Below are 15,559 nucleotides of genomic sequence, written 5' to 3'. Positions count from 1 at the left end.
TGTCTTGTCATTGCATGAAATGACAAGAAAGCAAGGGTAGCCATACTCATATCAGACAAAATAGACTTTAAAACAAAGGCTATAAAGAAAGATAAAGAAGGACACTATATAATGATAAAAAGGATCAATACAAGAAGAGGATATTACACTCATCAACATATATGCACCTAATATGGGAGCACCCAAATACATAAAACAAATACTAACAAAGGGCGAAATTGACAAGAATACAATAATAGCAGGAGAATTTAACACCCCACTCACATCAATGGACAGATCTTCTAGACAGAAAATCAATAAGGCAACAGAGATCCTAAATGATACAATAGAACAGTTAGACTAATGATATTTTCAGGACATTAGATTAAGAAAAAACAAAGAACAACAACAACAAAAAATAGAATACACATTCTTTTCAAGTGCACATGGAACATTCTCTAGGATTGACCACATACTAGGGCACAAAACAAGCCTCAACAAATTTAAGAGTACAGAGATTATTTCAGCATCTTTTCTGACCACAGTTGCATGAAACTAGAAATCAACCACAGAAAAACAAGAAAAAAAAACCGATTACATGGACACTAAGCAACATGTTACTAAAAAACCAATGGGTCAATGATGAAATCAAGAAGTAAATTAAAAAATACCTTGAGACAAATGACAATGAAAACACAACCATACAAAATCTATGGGATGCAGCAAAAGCAGTTCTTGGAAGTTCATAGCAATACAGACCCTCTTCAAGAAACAAGAAAAATCTTAGACTTCCCTGGTGGCACAGTGGTTAAGAATCCGCCTGCTAATGCAGGGGACACAGGTTCAAGCCCTGGTCCGGGAAGATCCCACATGCCGCAGAGCAACTAAGCCCGTGCGCCACAACTACTGAGCCTGCGCTCTAGAGCCTGCGAGCCACAACTACTGAGCCCGCGTGCCACAACTACTGAAGCCCACGCGTCTAGAGCCCATGCTCTGCAACAAGAGAAGCCACCACAATGAGAAGCCCTCGCACGGCAATGAAGAGTAGCCCCCACTCTCCACAACTAGAGAAAGCCTGCGCACAGCAACGAAGACCCAGCGCAGCCAAAAATTAATTAATTATTTAAAAACTGAGGATATATGTGAAACAGACAAATTTCTCAAAATATATAACTTACTAATACCAACTCAACTTGAAATAGGAAATCTGAAAAATCCTATAACCATTAAAGAAATTGAATCAGAAGTTAAAAATCTTCCCATAAAGAAAACCTACACTTCACCGGCAAGTTCTAATTCTTTAAATACCTCATGGAAGAATTAGTATTCCCTTCTTCAGATAAGGAAACTGGAATTCCTAGAGTTCAAGCAACTTGCTTAAAGGCCAGAGCTAGTAAATGTCAAAGCCAAGATTTGAACCCTGGTTGGCCTGGCTCCAAAACCAGGAAGTTTAGCCATTAAACTCCCCAGCCTACTCTTCAAATGCTATAACTAACAGCATATATATGTGAACGTGAAGACAAAGCCCTGATGCAAAAATGTGAAAGAGATTCTAGATTTACAGAGATGGAATGTAAAGCTCTTTCTTTACGCGGAAGCCCTAGAAACAAGAATCTAGTTATGCCCACACGGAGAAGGAACCTGAGGATTATTCCCAGGACACCACCCCACCATCTTTCAAGATCTATTCAAATGCTACCACTGCTGTCCTGCAAGGCACCATAAGCCCTGCCCTAAGCCCCATAGCTGCCCCTGCCTCCAGCACCCTTTGATGCCCACTGCACTGTATCTGGGCCTCTTCTATACATTGTCTGCTGTGTACCACTCTCACTAATGTTTTCCTACCTTGAAAACACGTCTTCCTAAGAATACAGACTCTAGTTTGAGAAGCCTGCATATAAAGTTAAATATTGGCACTCTAGGTGATCACTGGGGCTTTGAAAATTGTAAGGCAGCTATCATAGTCACCTAGACCATCCAGAGTATGTTCTTGTTAAAAGGTATTTTTAAAATTTTCACTAAAATAAAAACTAAAAATTTAAATATTCACATAGCAAACATTGTAGTCTCTGAAGATAGATTTTTACCTCTGTAATAGGCATGAACTGTTCCATGATACATTGTTAAGATTTCATCCTCTCTCTAAATCCAAATTAAATTCAGTTTAAATTCTGTGGAACACTAGATAACATCTCTTTGCTTCCTCCTAGGTAATAGGATTATAAATCCACATTCTTTGCCAGGTAACTTTGCAGATTCGTCCTGTGGGTGGAGTGTATTTCTCCATCCCTTGACTCTGGGCTTGGCCATATGATTCATATGACTTGTTTTGACCAGTGGCATTTTATGAGACTTGACACAAGCAGAGGCTTAAAATGGGCTATGCATTGGGGCTGTTACTCTTGTATTCCTTTGTCTCCATGAGATGAACATTCCCTGACTAGCCTGCTGGTCCTGGAAGGAGGATGAGAGACAAATGGAGCAGAGCCAAACCACCCTAGCCAAAACCAGCCCACAGCTGATCTCCAAACACAAGTTAAATAAATGCTTACTGTTGTGTGCACTGAAAAAAAAAAAAAAAAAAAATTAAAAAATTTTTAAAAAGAAACAAGAGGGCTTCCCTGGTGGCGCAGTGGTTGAGAATCTGCCTGCCAATGCAGAGGACACGGGTTCGAGCCCTGGTCTGGGAAGATCCCACATGCCGCGGAGCAACTAGGCCCGTGAGCCACAACTACTGAGCCTGCGTGTCTGGAGCCTGTGCTCCGCAACAAGAGAGGCCACGACAGTGAGAGGCCCGCGCACCGCACCGCGATGAAGAGTGGCCCCCACTCGCCTCAACTAGAGAAAGCCCTCGCACAGAAACGAAGACCCAACACAGCCAAAAATAAATAAATAAAAATTTAAAAAAATAAAAATAAATAAATAAATAAAAAGAAACAAGAAAAATCTCAAATAAAAAACCTAACCCACCACCTAGAAGAATTAGAAAAAGAACAGACAAAACCTCAAGTCAAAAAAAAAACAACAAAAACCTAAAGTCAGCAGAAAGAAGGAAACAATAGAGACCAGAGAGGAAGTAGAGATTAAAAAGCAATAGAAAAAAAATCAATAAAACCAAGAGCTGGTTCTTTGAAAGGGTAAACAAAATTGACAAACCTCTGGCCAGGCTCACCAAGAAAAGAGAGAGGACCCAAATACAATAAATAAAAGAGGAGAAATTACAACCGATACCACAGAAAACCATACGAAACCATAAGAGAATACTATGAACAAATATGCCAACCAACTGGACAACCTAGAAGAAATGGACAAGTTTCTAGAAACATAAAACCCACCAAAACTGAATCAAGAAGATAATTTGAACAGACCTATCACTGGAAGTGAAATAGAATCTGTAATAATAATAATAATAACAACTCTCTACAAAAGTCCAAGACCAGATGGCTTCACAGGCAAATTCTACCAAGCACACAAAGAAAAACTTAAACCAATCATTCTCAAACTCTTCCAAAAGGCTGAAGAGGAGGGAACACTCCCAAAGACATTCTATGAAGCCACCATCACCCCAATACCAAAACCAGACAAGAACACTACCAAAAAAGAAAATTACAGGCCAATATGTTTGAATATAGATGCAAAAATTCTCAACAAAACATTAGCAAACAGAATCCAACAACATATAAAAAAAGATCATACACATGACCAAGCTGGATTCATCCCAGGGTCACAAGGATGGTTCAACATATGCAAAAATCAATGTAATACACCACATCAACAAAAGACAAAAACCACATGATCATCTCAATAGATGCAGAAAAAGCATTTGATAAAATTCAACATCCATTCATGATAAAAAAAAAAAATGCTTACAAAAGTGGGTATAGAGGGAACATTTCAACATAACAAAAGCTATTTATGACAAACCAACAGCCAACATAATACTCAACGGTGAAAACCTAAAAGCATTCTTGTTAAGATCTGGAACAAGACAAGAATGCCCACTCTCACCACTGCTATTCAAAAGAGTATTGGAAGTCCTAACCACGGCAATCAGACAAGAAATAAAAAGGTATCCAAATTGGTAGGTAAGAGGTAAAATTGTCATTATATTCTTATAACATGATATATATAAAAAACCCTAAAGACTCCATACAAAAACTACTAGAACTGATAAATGAATTCAGCAAGGTAGCAGGATACAAGATTAATATACAGAAGTTGGTTGCATTTTTTACATTAACAATGAAATATCAGAAAGGGAATGTAAAAAACGATCCTGTTTAAAGTCACATCAAAAAATACTTAGGAATAAATCTGACCAATGAGGTGAAAGACTTATGGGCTGAGAACTATAAAACATTAATGAAGGAAACTGAAGAGGATTCAAAGAAATGGAAGGATATCCCATGCTCTTGGATTGGAAGAATTAACATTGTTAAAATGGCTGTACTACCCAAAGCAATCTATAGATTTAATGCAATCTCTATCAAATTACCCATGACATTTTTCACAGAACTAGAACAAATAACCCTAAAATTTACATGGAACCATAAAAGACCCAAAATATTCCCAAAGCAATCCTGAGGAAAAAGAACAAAGCAGGAGATGTAACCCTCCCAGACTTCAGACAACACTACAAAGCTACAGTAATCAAAACAGCACATGGTAGTGGCACAAAAACAGATATATGGACCAATGGAACACAACAGAGATCCCAGAAATAAACCCACACACCTACAGTCAATCTTCGACAAAAGAGGCAAGAATTTACAATGAGAAAAAGACAGTTGGGAAAGTTGGACAGCCACATGTAAATCAATGAAGTTAGAACACACCCTCACACCATACGCAAAAATAAACTCAAAATGGCTTAAAGACTTAAACATAAGACATGACACCATAAAACTCCTAGAAGAGAACACAGGGAAAACATTCTCTGACATAAAAGGTACCAATGTTTTCTTAGGTCAGCCTCCCAAGGCAGTAGAAATAAAAGCAAAAACAAACAAATGGGACCTAATCAAACATAAGCTTTTGCACAGCAAAGGAAACTGTAAACAAAAAGACAACCTACGGACTGGGAGAAAATATTTGCAAACAATGCAACTGACAAGGGATTAATGTCCAAAATACACAACAGCTCATACAACTCAATATAAAAAAAAAATGGGAAGAAGATCTAAATAGACATTTCTCTAAAGTAGACGTACAGATGGGCAACAGGCACATGAAAAGATGTTCAGCATCGCTAGTTATCAGAAAAATGCAAACCAAGACTACGATTTACCACCTCGCACAGGTCAGAATGGCCATCATCAAAAAGTCTGTAAATAACAAATGCTGCAGAGGGTGTGGAGAAAAGGGAGCCCTCCTGCACTGTTGGTGGGAATGTAAATTGGTGCAGCCACTGTGGAGAACAGTATGGAGGCGCCTCAAAAAACTGAAAACAGAGCCACCATAGGATCCAGCAATCCCATTCCTGGGCATATATGCGGAGAAAACTCTAATTCAAAAAGATACATGCTCTCCAGTGTTCATAGCAGCACTATTTACAATAGCCAGGGCATGGAAGCAACCTAAATGTCCATCAACAGATGAATAGATAGAGATGTGCTATATATACACGGTGGAATACTACTCAGCCATAAAAAGGAATGAAATAATGCCATTTGCAGCACAACATAGATGGACCTTGAGATTATCATACTAAGTGAAGTCAGTCAGGCAGAGAAAGACAAATACCATATGATATCACTTATATGTGGAATCTAAAATACGGCACAAATGAGCTTATCTGTGAAACAGAAACAGACTCACAGACACAGGGAACAGACTTGTGGTTGCCAAGGGGCAGGGAGGTGGGGGAGGGATGCGCTGGGAGTTGGGATTCGCAGATGTAAGCTATTATATAGCAAATGGATAAACAAGGTCCTACTGTAGAGCACAGGGAACTGTATTCCATATCCTGTGATAAACCATGATGGAAAAGAATATGAAAAAGAATGTATTTATGTGTATAACTGAATCACTATGCTGTACAGCAGAAATTAACACAACGTTGTAAATCAACTATATTTCCATAAGATAAATTTTTTTTAAAAAAGTACGTTTCCCCTCGTACGTGACAGATCACCTGTGGCGGACTAGGTACTGAGGAGAAACGTGGAAGAAATAACGAGCATCCTTGCCCTCCAGGGGTTTTACAGTCTCATCAGGAAAAGTTTACATGTCTTAATCCTGCAAATGTTTAGTAATTAAGAAAAATACTTTAGTAACAGCCACACACCACTATTTAAATACTGTAGCACAGAAAAGAAGGAGGCTGATGAGACAACTACCCTCACCGCTAAACCACGTGCTACTCAGTTCCTGAAATTACCTAATTTTGTTGAATTGAAAAGCGCTCAAGCAAAGGTCTACGCTTGTGGGGAGTCTCCTGCACACCCTGCATGGATCTCAACCTGTCCCAGGCGACCTGCTCTCTCCTGCCGCTCCTCACTCACTCATCTCCCATGTCCTGGTCACACTCGGCCACAAGCATGTCACCTTCAACTGTCCCCTCCCCACACCTCCTGCCTGTGCCTCACCTGCTTCGTTCACTCGGCTGCGCAGACGTTCACGCTGCTCCATCCCCGTCACCGTCACCGTCACCACTGGCGGATTCCTGTCCCTCCCGGAGATCTGAACAGGCTTCTAGTTGCCTCTGGGCCTCCGGTCTCTTCCCTTTCCCAGTGTCCTCCAGACTTTTGCAAGAGCAATTTATCTGAAATTCTGGTTGTCACATGCCTGCTAGAAAGACAGAAGGACCCAAATTGTGATGTTTCACATCTTTCTTAATCTCTTGTGACATCCTCACCCCACCCCCTCATTCCCAGCGGTCACACGGGTTTCCTCGCTGCTCCTTGTACGAGGGCACTCCCATTCCCACCTGGCAAGCTCCCCTCCTCACTAAGGCCTGTAAAGCTTTTCCTGATGCGCCCAGGCTGTCTCTGTAGCTTCTTCCTCTTCATAGCTTTAGCGCTGTGACACAGTATAACAAATGCCTCGGAGATGGCACTAAGTTACTCTTCAATCTATTTCTCCACTGCTGTGACAAAGCACAAGCAACAACAACAACAAAAAAACGCATCAGTTGGACCACGTCAAAACCTAAAACCTTAGTGTTTCAAAAGGCACAACAGAGTAAAAAGGCAACCCGTAGGATGGGAGAAATATTGCAAGCCTGTACCTGATCAGGGGCTAATATCCAGAATATAAAAAGAACTACTACAACTCAACAAAAAGACAACCTGATTTTAAAACGAGCAAAGGACCTAAGTGTCCACTGACAGATGAATGGATAAAGAAGATGTGGCACGTATATACAATGGAATATTACTCAGCCATAAAAAGAAACGAAATTGAGTTATTTGTAGTGAGGTGGATGGACCTAGAGACTGTCATACAGAGTGAAGTAAGTCAGAAAGAGAAAAATATGCTAACACATATATATGGAATCTAAAAAAAAAAAAAAAAAAGGATCTGAAGAACCTAGGGGCGGGAAAGGAATAAAGACGCAGATCTACTAGAGAATGGACTTGAGGACATGGGGAGGGGGAAGGGTAAGCTGGGACAAAGTGAGAGAGTGTCATGGACATATATACACTACCAAATGTAAAATAGGTAGCTAGTGGGAAGCAGCCGCATAGCACAGGGAGATCAGCTCGGTGCTTTGTGACCACCTAGAGGGGTGGGATAGGGAGGGTGGGAGGGAGATGCAAGAGGGAAGAGATATGGGGACGTATGTATATGTATAACTGATTCACTTTGTTATAACGCAGAAACTAACACACCATTGTAAAGCAATTATACTCCCATAAAGATGTTAAAAAATAAATAAGTAAATAAAATAAAATGAGCAAAGGACTTGAACAGACATTTCTCCAAAGAAGACGTATAAACAGCCACTAAGCACAAGAAAAGATGCTCACCATCACTGATCACCAGGGAAAAGCAAAACTACGAGACACCCCCTCACACCCATCAGGATGGCCACCATCCAAAAACAAAACAAACAAAAATCACAGTAGGGGCTTCCCTGGTGGCGCAGTGGTTGAGAGTCTGCCTGCCAATGCAGGGGACACGGGTTCGAGCCCTGGTCTGGGAAGATCCCACATGCCGCGGAGCAACTGGGCCCGTGAGCCACAACTACTGAGCCTGTGCGTCTGGAGCCTGTGCTCCGCAACAAGAGAGGCCACGATAGTGAGAGGCCCGCGCACCGCGATGAAGAGTGGCCCCCGCTCGCCGCAACTAGAGAAAGCCCTCGCACAGAAACGAAGACCCAACACAGCCAAAAATAAATAAATTAATTTAAAAAAAATCACAGTAAGTGTTGGTGAGGATGTGGAGAAATTGGCACCCTATGCACCGTCGGCAGAAACGTAAAATGGTACAGCCATGGCGGAAAACATTATGGTAGCTCCTCACAGTTTTAAAAAAGAATTACCATATGATCCAGCAATTCTCCTGGGTATGCACCCCAAATAACTGAAAGCAACATCTCCATGAGACATGTATACATGTTCGTAGCAGCATTATTCACAAAAACCAAAAACTGGAAGCAAGCCAAGTGTATCCCCACTGATGTATAAACAAAACGTGGTCCATACATACACCAGAATACGATTCAGCCTTAAAAAGGAAGGAAGTTCTGAAAGGAAGGAAAAAATTCAGGAAATTCAATGTGGCTGAACCTTGAGGATGTAATACTAAGTGAAATAAGCCCGTCACAAAAGGGCAAATGCTATAAGATTCTACTCACATGAGGTGCCTGGAGAGGTCAAATTCACAGAGGCAGGAAGTAGATGGTGGGGGCCAGGGGCTGGGGGTGGGGGATGAAGGGGAAGCTAGTGTTTAACGGGGACAGAGTTTCAGTTTGGGACGATGGAAAATTCTGGAGATGGGTGGTGACGATGGCCACAAAACATTGTGACTGTACCTAATGCTGCTTAATTGTACACTTAAAAGTAGCTAAAATGGGAAGTTATGTGTATTTCACAATTTTTAAAAAAGAGAAAAAGGAGACAACGCTAGTTAAGCCAGCGAGCAGTGAAGAGGAGATCGGAAAGATTCTACCGTGGGCACCTTCTTCTGTCCTCGAGACTGTCACTGAACGCTCTTAAACCAGGTTTTCAAAACCACAAATCCACACATAGAATTAAATTATAACCAAATGTATCAGAGAGTGCGCGTGCGTGCACGTCCACATTTTTCTGTAGCTTCCATCACATCCGAAAAGGGTTTTGACCCAGAAAAGAGCCAGCATTTACTGTGCTAAACCAAAGAACAATGGCTGGAGAAGCAGTTCTGGAGGGACAGAAGGAGGCCCTCTGAATAGCTGGGGCTCCACAAAAGCAACGAGAACCCATCAATGGTCAAAACCAACTTTCAATGGTCAAAACCAACTTTCAATGGTCAAAACCAACTTTCAGACTTTGGAGGCTGGGCTGTCTGTCTACTGCGCTGCGTAGGGCTTTGGTTTTAGGTTTCAAAGCTCTAGGGCTTCTGAGGTTATGCATCTAGATCTTAGAGGCCAAGGTGACACACTGAGACCGTCACTGCTGGAAAGGGGGCGCTGGGGGGGAGGAGAGGAGGCTCTGGGGAGAGAGGCAGTTCTCCTCTGTGACTCAGCCCAAGTCACCCGGTTAGGGACGGCAGCCCCGCCTGAAACAGCGCGGCAGGCGCCCAGCACCGGGAGGGCCCGGCTGCCCAGGGTGCAGGCGTGAGAACCCGTCCCATAGACACGCATGTCGGGACGGAGGCACGCGGGTCGCAAAGCTCCGTCGTGTAACTGTTGGCTGTCTTGCGGTGTGTTTGTTCTCTGACGTCTGGAGTGAGTGGCACGGGCTCCAAGCTGGTCCCTGGGCCCCGGAAGGAAGGGGAGGAGGGGCTAGTGCCCTGGGGGGCGGGCCTGACGCGCAGGAAGGAGGGTGGGGATGCCTTCTCCCGCAGTGAGGTGCTCTGTGAGAATTCTGTTGCGCAGCTGCCCGACGAGGCAGCGAGCTGGGAGGTGAGCACAGGATGGCGCACGCTCCGTGGGCAACGTCCGATGACCTGGTGGTCCCGAGGAGCCACGGCAGCCAAAGCGCCCGGCCCCTCCCGAGGGCAGCGCAGGCAGCCCTGCTCGGGTCCCCATGTGCCCACAGCTTCCCACTGGGACCTTCCGCGGGGCCGGTGCCCACCCGAAAGCAGCCTGCGCGGCTCCTGGACTCCTTTCCATCACCGGGCAGGGGAAACGTGCCTCCATTCGCGTCCTGGACAGAGAGGGAAGGTCCGCTCTCCTGGGGATGTGCAGAGGCTTCAGGGAAGCAGGTGGGTCTCTGCAGACGGGCTGCGCCGCCCTGGCTGTCGGGGGCCTCACGGCTCCATTCCCGGTGTCACGTCCCATCGGCGTGACAGGAGCATCACACCGGGCGGACTGCACGTCTCCCGGGTCCTTGTCCCCCTGACACCGAGCAGAGGACTGTCCCCGCCAGCGTACAGCGGCCTCCTGCTTCCCTCTGGGCCTGGGACCCTGAGCGGAACAGAGAAGGAGACGCGTCTGACCTCTGCTGCCTCCCTGACCCTGGGCGGTCAGGCTCAAGGGCACCACAGGCCCGACCCAGAGCCCAGAGCCCAGAGCCCAGAGCCCGTGTGGAGAAGCCCAGAGAGTTCTGAGAACGAGGCAGCTGCCTCGCTGTGCGCAATCTGGGGAAAAGACGGGATTTTATAAGGTCATTACTGAGACCCACAGATCCATCTTAACAAGAACAACAAAACAGGGCGCCCTCCCAGTCACGTCTTGAGTGCGACCTTCTCGAATTCGAGACCTAAACTCCAGCATCACCTGCACCTTAGACTAACTCGCTGCCAGCGTGACACGCCGGACAGGTGTGTCAGAGACAGGGGCGTGGCTTGTATTGACACGGATTGACAACTGCTAACGTGTTGTTTGAGCACCATTTGTTCACTTTCCCAGCAGGAGTCTTCTCTTTCTGATGACTTTATTGCAGCCCCTGCCCTGGAGAGGTAATGGTGAACAGAGCACGGGGCACCTCCCCCGAAATTGCTAAAAAAAAAACAAACAATAAAACACCCCCAGCTGTCCTGATTATTTTTAGTCGGGATTTATCATTGGTAAACTTTGTTTTGCATGTGCATGTAAGATACTTGGTTTTTATTTCAATTTACTATTTTCGGATTTTTTCCTAATACAGAAATGAGGTATGATTGCTGTCATCACCATCACCTGGTATCATTAGACAACAGAATGAAGATGATGCCAGTCTTGGGTTGTGGACAGTGACACTTCCCTTCCTTAGAATAATGTCCTTTTCTACGGAAAGTTATCTAGAGAAGGAATGATAGACAGCATGCTAATTACGTTGGCACCTAGACACACAGACACACACACACAATCTATTTTCCCCAGAAAAACGCTTGAACGTCTGAAAGCCACTGCCTGTATATAATAAGAAACAAAGTTATTTTCTGAGTGTGGATACAATAGCATCAGAGTTTAAGAACTGGTGACAAGATGGCACAATTCACAGCTCTTTTTCACAGCTGGTAAAGCTCATTTCAACAGCCCAGGAAAACCAGCAACACAGTTGCTCTGGGATCAGTGAAGCGCAGGAAACAAAAGCAGCCTCTTTGGAGTAATACGTTAAAATGGAGCATGGACGAGGGGGCCTACCTGCTAATCCTGAAGACGGTTACATCACCAGATTTCAGCACAGATCGACGAGTTTACAGATGCTGGTCAACTGCTCAGTTAACAGCCCTGGTCACACTCCCTGAGAAGAGGCGCCTGTAAGAACACTGCTTGTCCCGAAAGAAGAGCCACAGAAACCGCAGGGACCACGCACTCCAAGTGTCAGTGAACAGCTCGGAGCAGGGAGCCCTGGCGGAGGGCACAGCCGCTGTGAGGGGAGGGCTGCAGGGCCCCCCCTGAACGCCCCAAGACCCGGGCAAGGCGTGTCATTCACGGAGAAGCCCCAAATGAGGAAATTCTGCCTGAAGCCAACATTACCTGATGTTTCCGAAACCACAAACTGGTTCAGGTGGCGCAGAGTCAGCGGCCCCGAGCGCAGTGTCCCCGAGCGGCAGTGTCCCCGTGCAGTTGGTACCCAACCAGGTTCCTCTTGGCTGATGCACAGCAAGCCAAACGCCGAGACGCCCGGGTCTGTTGGCGAGGCGGCCAAGCCAGGAGACAGGAGGGCAGATCTCAGCTCTGCGTCCCGGAAGGGAAGGGGCTCGGGGTATTTACGCGATAACGAATAAAGAAGCAGGGCCACCTGAGGCGTGGGGAGCGCGGGGAAAGGTGACTGATGATTGGAGAAAGGTGCGGGACTCCTTCTGCGCAGGCGTAGCTGGGCTACAGGCCCCTGCACGGTCTAGAGGGCGCTGGGCGGGCCCTCGCGCAGGCCCGGCTCGGGAATCGGTGGTCCCATCCGGCCCCAACCAGCTCAGCTCCAACTGGACGCAGCTGATTCCAAGTTGCCTGGAAACAACCCAGGCAAACAGCTCATTGCTTAGGCTACGTGCTGCCTGGTGGACACTCAGGTCTTAACTGACCTTGATTAGTGAGGGCAGGTGAAAAGGATTTGACTCGTGACCCACGGATTCGCAGTCAGATGTCTGAGCTGCAGGTGGCCTGTGGCAGCTGTACGGTCATGGGGGGGGTCTGGGCATCCCCCCTCCACCTAAGGCCCCGACCCGCCGCTGGTACCCCCGGCGTTCTCCGGGACCTTGGGCGCTCACCAGTCGGCCTGGAAATGGAATCCAGGCTCAGGCTGCAGGCAGGGACCTGGGGTGGAGGGCCAATCTGCCCTGCTGGGATCTCGAGTTTTCCTTAGTCCCCAGCTGTTTCCTCACCCCAAGGAGGCCTGTGATAGGGACTCGACGATCGATCACCAAGGCGGGCGGGGTCCCTGAGCAGGTCCTGGGCGAGCGAGGCCTCTCCTGCCCGCCCCCGGGTCCCCAGCTCCGGAGCACGAGGCGGCGGCCGGGAGGAATGAGCCGGACTGAGCCGAGAGCCGGCGGGCGCTGCCCGGGGCGGGGCGGCCGCCAAGTGCCCGCCGCTGCCCTCAGGCCGCGCTCCCTTCGCGGGCCGCAGCTCTGACTCAGGCCTGCGTCCTCACCCAGCCGCCGCCCCCGCGCCCGCCCCTGCAGCTCCCGGCGCGTGGCCCCCGCGGGCGGCCGTCCCCCGGAACGCAGGCTCCGCGCGCCCCCTGCCGGCCGGGCGCGCAGCCCCGCAGGCGCCGAGCCCGCCCGCGCGCCGCTCGCCCCCGGCCACGGGAATGGCCCGGCGCAGCCTCGCTGTGGCCCCGGCCCTCGGCTCCCGGGGTCTCGGACGGGGCCCGGCGGAGTCCCGCCCGCTTGCTCCGGGCTCCGCGCCTCACGGCCGCCGGGACCCACCTGCCCTTCCCGGTGCGGGGGCTGCGGCGCCCCCGGCGCGGTGGGAGCGGACGGCGCAGGCGCAGACGGGGCTCACCCCGGCCCCCGCCCCCCGCGGCCACCCGGTGACCCAGCGCCCGGCTCACGCGGCCCGCGCTCCCGGGGAGCCTCGGCCCACCCATCACTTTCCCGCGGAGTAGGGCCCGCCCACCTCCAGCGCCTGGAAACCTGTTTCCCAGAGATTTTTCAGGTTTTAGTTCAGGAAACTTGAAATGCAAATGGCCAGGCATCCTTCCAGCTCTTTGGTTAAAAAAAAAAAAGAATTCTAGTCGTTCTGAATAATATCAGCTTCAGTTTACTGACGACTGCAGCCCAGGAGATTCCACCGACGCTCACATCACCGTTCCCTCTGAGTTAGTCTCTGCCTCACGAAGGAGGAGCTTGGGCCCTGAGAGGTTAGTTAGGACACTTGCCCCAGGACACACAGCAGGCAGGTGGAGGGTGGCCCATCTGACTCTGAAGCCTGTGGCCTGCCCGCGGTGCCCGGCTTTTCTGTCCTCACGGCCTCTCCTTGTCGGAGTCGTCCTCTCTGGGAGGCCAGGGGACCGGATGGCTGGTGCAGGGCCAGCCCAGCTCCTCTGAGAAGCTCCCAGCCTGCCAGGCGCAGCAGGTGTCAAACCATTCTTGCTGGCTGGGTTTGTAGGTCACTCGCTGACCATCGGAACTGTGTCCGTCCACTCGGTCCTGGGAGGTGGGAGAGCGTGTGCCAGTGAGCGACGGATCCCCACCAGCAGAAAGCCCGCCACTCTCCCAAGGGTGTTCTTAGGACATTTACCCTCCGTGACTGGCAGGATATTTTGGTAAAACCGAGTTGTTGGTAGTAAAGATGGCTTCCTCAGGACAAACTGTGGTCGAACCCAAGTTCGTGTGCCTGACGCACAGTGAGGCCGAACAGAATTTGGAGCAGAGAAAGTTTCATTGCAGGGGCCAAGGAAGGAGAATGGGCGACTCACGCTCAAAAAGCCGGAAGTCCCCGACGGTTTTCAGGGAAGGGTTTTTCTAGGCCAAACTGGGGGGAGGGCTGCACCTCCCCTTTGCCATTAAGCTGCATTTTGCGATTTTCTAAAATTAAAAGGCCTTCAGTGGCATGGGTGAACCCCTGAGAGACACAGGAGCACTTGCCTGGGTTTCGAGAGGGAGCTGGCCACTCAGCCCCACTCTGCACCGGGCTCCTCCGGGCGTGTGCAGCCGACCCTGTGGCCTTTCCCCGACCAGGGAGCCGACGGCAGGCCTGCGGACGGTTCCTGGCGCCTCCCGGCTCTCCCCGAGGTGGATGTGGGGAGAATCCGGGCTCTCAGAGACGCCTGAGGAAGGGGGGAGCCCTGCAGGGCCCGGCGGTGCTGCGGCCGCCCCCTTCCCAGGAGCGCAGAGGACACGGCGGGCCCAGCTCCCGTTCCCCCCAGAAGCAGCCTCGCCGCTGGAGTTGCCTCTCCTGCCGAGGACGGGGTGGGAGGGGCAGGGCTGCTCCCGGAGCCACAGGCTTGTGCACCCCCCGAGGGCTCCTCTGTCCTTGCGGCCGCCCTCCAGCCCCGCTGCCTTCCTCCTCCCCCCACGCCCAGATTATTCCCTGGTAGGAAACCCTGCTTGAGGGACTGAGCCGCATCGCTGCCTCCCACCCCCACCCCGTCCTAACTTACCGCCAGTACCTCCCAAGGGGACCTAATTTGGAGGTCTTTTCTTCATCACCACAGATGAGCTAGTGAAGATGAGCTCGTTAGGGTGGGTCCTAATCCAGTGGGAGGGGTGTCCTCATGGAAAGGGGAAGCGTGGACACAGGCAGGCCCACAGGGGCGATGCCGTGTGACGGCCGGAGTTCTGCTGCCCCAACCAAGGGACCACGAGACGCCGGAGGGAGGCTTTCAGATCCCTCCCTGCAGCCTTCAGGAGCCCCGCCGACGCCCCATCCGGACTTTGGCCTCTAGAATCGGGAGAGCACACGTTTCTGCTGTTTAAGCTGCCCGGTTTGCGGCACTATGTTATCAGCAGCCCCAGGCAACTAGGACCCCTGCCGTTCTTTTTTACAAATAATGCAACGGAAGTTCAGAAAGAGCAGCAGAGCAGCCGGTCCGCCGCCAGAGCACGGTGGAGCCGCGCCCACCCCGAT

At 49.1% G+C, this 15,559-nt stretch overlaps 1 long non-coding RNA gene across 18 annotated transcripts in view; it reads right to left on the bottom strand.

The window, feature by feature from the left end:
- LOC309631991 overlaps positions 1 to 14,115 on the bottom strand; it is a 41,404-nt gene extending 27,289 nt beyond the window's left edge. For 2 of the 18 annotated variants that reach the window (XR_014246667.1, XR_014246668.1), the window contains exons 1-3: positions 12,760 to 13,215; positions 12,029 to 12,499; positions 6,567 to 6,768 (exon numbers count right to left, since the gene is read on the bottom strand). This is a non-coding gene — a long non-coding RNA (uncharacterized lncRNA). Of the gene's footprint in view, positions 1 to 6,566; positions 6,769 to 6,835; positions 7,000 to 10,199; positions 10,532 to 11,245; positions 11,347 to 11,692; positions 11,793 to 12,028; positions 12,500 to 12,759; positions 13,218 to 13,416 lie in introns of those variants that run through there. The other 16 variants (XR_014246677.1, XR_014246679.1, XR_014246680.1 and 13 more) reach the window with 14 other exon arrangements.
- Positions 14,116 to 15,559: the final 1,444 nt, after the last annotated feature.

The sequence above is a fragment of the Balaenoptera borealis genome (assembly GCF_965194805.1).
Source record: "Balaenoptera borealis genome assembly, chromosome: 7".
Taxonomy (NCBI): Eukaryota; Metazoa; Chordata; class Mammalia; order Artiodactyla; family Balaenopteridae; genus Balaenoptera; species Balaenoptera borealis.
The sequence above is the reverse complement of the archived record's forward strand: the minus strand, read 5'-3'. Positions and strand labels throughout refer to the sequence as shown.